The sequence below is a fragment of the Nannospalax galili genome, unplaced genomic scaffold, assembly GCF_000622305.1.
Source record: "Nannospalax galili isolate Female #2095 unplaced genomic scaffold, S.galili_v1.0 scaffold383, whole genome shotgun sequence".
In the NCBI taxonomy this organism is placed as follows: domain Eukaryota; kingdom Metazoa; phylum Chordata; class Mammalia; order Rodentia; family Spalacidae; genus Nannospalax; species Nannospalax galili.
Genome location: NW_008351346.1, coordinates 4,170,192 through 4,177,252, shown reverse-complemented (window position 1 = coordinate 4,177,252; position 7,061 = coordinate 4,170,192). Strand labels below are relative to the sequence as shown.

Here is a 7,061-nt window from a genome sequence, read left to right as displayed (position 1 = left end):
AAAGGATCAGGGAGAGTAAAGGTAAGCCTCGGAGCCCCAGAAAGAGGCTGTCAGCCCCAGAAAGAGGCTGGCGGGTGTTGGAGGACCAGGGAAGTAGAGGGAGATGAGGGCAGGGCCAGGACCAGAAGCGGTGCTCCTGGAGCCCAAGAAAGGGACTGAGTTGCTCTGGGTGAGAAGGGTCAGGAAGCAGTATTGGTTCCCCAGGAGACACCTGTCACACTTTTAAGGTCCTTTCCTTCACGTCCCTTCCTGTGGTACCCTGTGCTTCCTCCTGTCCCATCACCTGTCATATGGTGCTATTATGACCTGGGAACAGTTTTGCCTCTGCCTGCAAGATTCACAGGAATTAGTTCAGGATGACATTTGGTAAAGATTTGTGAATAATGTTTACTGTCAGTGTTGAACCAAGGTTGAATCTCCTGGCCCGCTGGTTACTTTGAGGTATCACTATCCCTCATGGTATATGGCTGCATGTAGTGTTACTAAGCCAACATTACAAGGATTTGAACAAAAAGCCTGACTATTAAATTTAGTTTTTAAGAGTGGGCCTGAACTCAGAGGACACCCGTTTCCCCATTTGTCTCTTGGAACAGCGTGCAGCTGGGCCAGGCCTCACTCACATTTTTTAAAAAATTTTATTATTTTTATTTTATGTGTATGAGTGTATTGCCTGCATGTATGTGAGTACACCCATGTCATGCAATGCTGTGGAGGTCAGAAGAGGGTTTTGGATTCCCCTGGAACTGGAGTTAAGGATGGTTTGTAGCCACCATGTGGGTGCTGGGAATCGAACCCGGGTCATCTGCAAGAGCAGTCAGTGCTCTTAATTGCTGAGCCATCTTTCCAACGCCCCCTACATTTTTATTCAAACTGGTTTTTCCAGCATCATTGGGGAAGTACAAGTTTGGCTCTACCCTTAACAGACCATCCTGCCTTTTCATCCCTAGTTCTAGAATATCTCATTCACTCATTTGTCATTCAAGGTCAACAGTCTTCCCCAATCTTCACTAAGAAATGAAGATAGGTGTGCTGTCTTCCAGCACTCTGAGACATTAAATTTCATGAATACCCACATTAATTATCGTGTGGGTCCTGTCACCAATTCTCTGAAGCCTCCCAGGATAGGGATGAACTCTGGAGGAATCAGGCCCTACTTCAACAGGGATTTTGCCCCAGCCCTGTGCTGCTCACACAGTACTGAAGGTTGCCCAGAAGAGCTAGAGTGCAGAAAGTAGACACATGAACAATTCATGAGGTAGAGAAGGGGTGTGGTGGGGGCCAAGAGACATAGCCTGAGGGACTTAGGTGATACTTGGGCTGCATCTTGACAACACAGAGCTGTGACACTCCCCTGTCTCCAGTTCAGGGCTCTATTACTTGGGTGTCAAGTTTCATTATCAGTTGGTAAAATTAAAGATTCCTGCTCAATTTATTTCAGTCCTTAGAAACTCTGTCAATTAGATCATTGATGGCTTCTAGCTGAGAGTCTGGAGGCTTCTAGGGTTTTAGAAGACAAAGACTACTGTTAATGGAGGAAGGATTGTGTACTAGGCATTAGGTATTTGAGAACTATTCCACATAATCTACATTTGTAGTTACCAATTTAAGGTATATGGCAACATTAAGCATGCACATCGTCACTGCAGAACTCTGGGTGCTCAGAGAGTTCCCTGAAAGATGAGACGTAGCTTATAAATCCAATACACTTCAGGTCTTGTTCTTAAGATGCTTTCATGGCACAGTGACAAAGCATCAGGTCTCAAAGGCCAGAGTCACATTAGCTGAGTTTGCAGAGCCTGATGTATACCAACTGCAAATGTTAAGGCAATACTTGCTCTGGGCCACCCACTGTTCTGTGCATTTTCTGCATCTCATCTTATAATCCTCACAGAAACAGTATGAGATAGGTGATTTTATTATTCCTATTTTACAGAGGAAGTTGAGGCACAGTAAGTCCAAGCACTTATACTATCACAGAATGCCAACTTGCTATTTCCAGCTATCAAGACCAGTTCTTTTGCCCACCTGACTGTGGACACCATATCTTCAGTTATTTATTGAATATGGAATTAGAACCTTCCTTCAAGGAACTCTCATCCTCTTCAGCAATATGTACAAGTAGGCATTATATCACCTATGGAGATTCCAGAAGATTCTCTGGCCTTGATTCTATCCCTGCATATTGTTTCAGGGCCTGGGGCATCTTCAGAGGTGATCTTGTTGGGTGGCATGGTCCTGTGGGGAGGGCCTCTTTGGGGATCCCCAGCTACTGCATTTGCTTATTGGAGATTGTTTCTCCTCAGGACTCTGGTGGGTTCCCAGAAGGCCCTACCCTGGTGTCTGTGATGACCCCTGTTTTCTGCACATCCTCAGCTAACCATGATAGCTACTGCTGCTGCTGCCTCCTCCTCTTCCTTCTGGTCTGGAACTGGCTGTGTAGATCAGGCTGGACTTGATCTCACAGAGAGCCACCTGCCTCCGCCTTCTGAGTGCTGGGATTAAAGGTGTGCGCCACCACGCCCGGCCTTCTTTTTCTTTTTAAGGGTCTCTGCTGTGTTCTGGGGTGTATTGGTTTTAAAGTTTATCTCTAAGTTGGCACTCTTCTCTGACTGCCAGGCTGTCAAGTGGCTCTTATCTCAATTAAGATAAATTAAACTGCTACAGAAGTGAACTTTGAAAAGTGTAATGACTGAAACAACAGTTTTTGAGACATCCAGTCTCTCCATCTGTCTTTTTAAAAAATTTGTTTTATAGGCCAGTCATGGGATCAAGGCCAGCCTGGTCTACATAGTAAGTTCCAGGCCAGCTGGGGCTACAGGGAGACATGGTATCAAAAAACAAAAAGTTTTGTTTGATTACATTTTTATTTATTCCCTTTTTGTGTGTTAATGTGTGTGGCATATGCATGGAGGAGGTCAGAGAACAATTTGCAGATGGTTCTCTTCTCCACCATGTGGGTCTCAGGAATCAAACTCAAGTCCTTAGGATTGGTGACAGGCACTGTTACACACAACCATCTCAGCAACCCTCCTGTCTGTCCTGATAGATATGTCTTCCATCCTCAGAAGCCAGGCCAGGTGTCTGCCACCAGATGGCAGAAGAGATGAATGAAGCACATAGTAAAGGCCTAGTGGCCTCTTTTAACTGTGGTCCAGAGGCAACCACAGCAATTCTCAGCCCACACAGGAGTCACTGTGCTGCACAGCAGCATGCCAGGAGGCGGTAAAATGTCTGCAACCTTTCCAGAAGAGCAAGAATTGCCACCCTCACCTCATTCCAACCCCCCTCCACCCCGCGACCTCTCCATTTTATTGATGAGGCAAGGATGCTCAGGAGTTGATATTATCAGAGGTGACAATGTCAGTAGGTGGCAGAATGAGGACGAGAGTCAGTTATGTTGGATGATGAAGCCCTTGCTCATGCTTCCTCCTGGCTCTATCAAGCACAGGCTGAAACAGGGTAAATGGGAACCAGGAATGAATTAGGGCTGCTCTTTTAAATTTTTTTTCTTTTTTTATGAGTGTTTTGCCTGCATGTCTACAAGTGCATCTGTGTATGCAATACCTGCAGAGGTCAGAAGGGGATGTTGGATCCCTTGGAATTGGAATTAAGGACAGTTGTTAGCTGCCATGTGGGAACTAACATGCAGGGACCCAAACCTAGATCCTTTGCAAGAGCAGCCAGTGCTCTTAATGACTGAGCCATCTCTCTAGCCCCTGGGATCCTTGTTTTAAATTTGTATACGTCCACTGTGACCTGTTTTAATAGAAGCATTTTAGGGATAACACTATAGATGCATTTCTGGAAAACTTAAAAAAAAAAAAAACACTGAAAAGTAACAGGACCTACAGGAAAATTAGGATTAGAAATAAATTATGTAAAACCAATGGGATGTTAAAAACTAATGAAGCCAGGCCTGGTGGCACAGACCTAAAATCCCAGCTACTCAGGAGGCTAAGGCAGGACAGAGTTTAAGGCCAGTGTGAGTTCAAGGCTAGCATTAGCAACTGAGTGAGACCATGACCAAAATAAAACTTAAAAAGGAAGTTGCGGGTATAGCTCAGTTTCAGAATGCAAATAAAAAGATAAAATGGGGGAGGGGGTACTAGAGAGATGGCTCAGTGGTCAAGAGCACTGGCTGCTCTCGCAGAGGACCTGGGTTTGGTTACAAGCACCCATGTGGTGGCTAACAACCATCTGTAACTCCAGTTCCAGATGATCTGACAACCTCTTCTGACCTCCACAGGCACTGTATAACATGGGTGCATTTATACATATGCAGGCAATATACTCATACCAAAAAATAAAAAGTATTTTTTAAAAGATTATGAAAAATATAAAATTAGGGTCTAGAGAGATGGCTCAGCAGCTAAGAACACTTGCTGTTCTTGCAGAAGACCCGGGTTTGAATCCCAGAACCCACATGGCAGCTAACAACTGTCTGTAACTCTAATTCCAGGGGATCCAACAGCCTCTTCTGCCCTCCTCTGGCACTGCACAACATGGGTGGGGTACACTTACCTACATGCAGGCAATACACACACACACATAAAAATAAAATAATAAATAAAAAAATAAAATTAATGCATGAATGTAGGGGTAATAGCTGAAATGAAAACCAACAGATCTGTATCACTAGATGACTTTTGAAATGCTGGGAACCCCAGTGAAAATGCAAAGGAAACCAACACTACCTTGTTAGCACCCAACATCAGTCGGTCACCCTTAATATGGGCACTGATTTCAACAGACACCTTCACATAGGAATTAGCAAATGCCTGGCTAGTCCCTCTAAAGTAGAGCTGGAGGGATCTCCAAAGCTTGACTTTTGCTATCTCTTGACTTTCAGCTATGTACTTGGTACGTTTGTTTTCTTGTTAGCATACGAATATGTCTTGCTTTTGCTGGTGGTGGGACAGGCCTATGATTTGTTTTACGGTGGAGTGTATAATTAGTTCATACTTTATCAAAGCAATCCACAAGGCTGGAGGGATGACTCAGCAGTTAAACACTGACTGCTTTCACAGGGGATCTGGGATTCAGTCTCCAACATCCACATGGTAGTTAACATCCACATGGTGGCTAACAATCTGTAACACCAGTTTTAGGGGATCCAAGGCCCTCTTCTGGCCTCTGCAAGACACTGCACATACAGGTACACTTATATACATGCAGGCAAAACACTCATAAAATTAAAAAAACATTTTAAAAGCAATCTATGGAGCTGGAGACATGGGCTGGAGACGTGGCTCAGTAGCTGAGAAAGTATGCTGCTCTTGAGGGGTTGGGGCCAAATTGGCACAGAACACTAGGTGAGTGGTGCTTTGGCTGCCAGTCTGCATCTCTCTACCCTGGAGTGGCATCCTTTCAGGGAGGGGAGTTGGAATTCCAGCATGGCTGAAAAGCTGAAACTCCGCAATACTATGCTGCTCTCTTGAGTCCATGAAGGTTGTGGCTGAATTCATGAGTGTTTCTCAGATTCAGGAGGAGACCTGCCAACTGCTACTGAATCAGGGAGATTGTGCAAAATGCTTACGTGACAGAAGGTCATTACCAAAGACAATGACTCCCCACTGAAGCTAAAGAACGTGGAGTCACTGTGTGGCTTCCATGCTCAGTTCATTCCTTTCTGTTCCACCTTTTGTGGAGGCTGGGAGCTCTAATTCTGTGGGAAGGAGGCGGACCCGAGTGATATCAAAACCTGTCTTCCTCAGGTACCCCTAGATGTCTGCCTCAAAGCTCATTGGCTGAGCATCAAAGGCTGCCAGTCAGCTATACCACAGAATCCACCCTAAGCTCCCAAAGAGCAGCAGAAAGCTGAGGCTACAGAGCCCGATGTCAGTAAAGCCAGGTCAGGAGAAGACAGATCCCAGAAAGGCAAAGGTCAAGGGGCAGCCATGGCTGATGGCAACATGAAAAAGCACCTCCCTTGCTTCAGCCTCCCCCAAAAAGCACCTCCCTTGCTTCTGCCTGAAGCCTCCCCCAGCATCCACGAGCTGTGTGTGGAGCAGCAGCTGTACTACGGGATCAGGGAAGTCTGCGTTGGGGTCCTGTGAGGCCAAGAGTGGAAGTTTTCCAGAGCAGTGCCACAAACCCAGGGCTCTATCAGATAAGGCCATGAGGGTTCAGGTTCAGTACCCTCATCTTGGAGGGGGTTCATGTGAATGTAGTTTGGAATAACCTGGCCCTGCTCATCTACCTGATACACATGGTGAAGATGCTGATGAACAGCCCCACACTGCATCTAGAGAAATATGTGCATGAGCTGATTCCAGCAGTGACAACCTGCATTGTGAGAAAGACAGCCGTGTCTGGGGCCAGACGTAGACAATCGCTGGGCACTCTGGGACTTTGCTGCCTGCCTGGTGGTCCAGATCTGCAATCATTTCAGCGCCACCACCAATATCCAGTCCAGGGTCACAAAGACCTTCACCAAGAACTAGGTGGGTGACTAGGTGAGAAGGCTCCCTACACAAGTCATTGTTGTAGACCTGGCAGAGCTGGGGCATGAGTAACACTGATCCTCTGCCAAGCTTGCAGCAGTAAGGGGGTATGTGAGAGGCTCTTCAGTGCCTGGATTAGTCTGTGCTGAGCAACATGAACTGCATGGGATCAGACCACATGCAGAGCCTTCTTCTGAAACACTGTGGCCTGGTACTGGGGAAGCTGTGCCCACCACCCGTGTTGGGGACCCCTATTGTGTAAGTAGCAGTCTCTCCATGTCCGGATAGCCCATATGCAGAGACTCCTTTTATCAGCAGGGTGCCTTCCCGGCATCTTCCTGACTCATCTTTTGAAGTAGCCATGGCCTCCGGCTCTGAAACCGCCAGGTTTTCCTGTGTGATTTTCAGGCAGTCTGACAGCCTGGCAGGAGCCCACTTCCACATGTAAATAGGGCATCCCACAAAGTACCTATCAGCTAAGGCTTCTACCACTACCCCCACAGTATAAAGTATCCTGGTTTTCCCTCAATAATTGGAGCTGGATCACTAAGACTTGGAGCCGAGCTGAGTCACTGAATAAAGGGGCTGTACCACTGACTGAGCTGAGTTCTGTGTGTG

General features: G+C 46.4%; 1 pseudogene; it reads left to right on the top strand.

The window, feature by feature from the left end:
- The first annotated feature begins 5,393 nt into the window (after positions 1 to 5,393).
- Positions 5,394 to 6,443, top strand: LOC103746142 (annotated as a pseudogene).
- Positions 6,444 to 7,061: the final 618 nt, after the last annotated feature.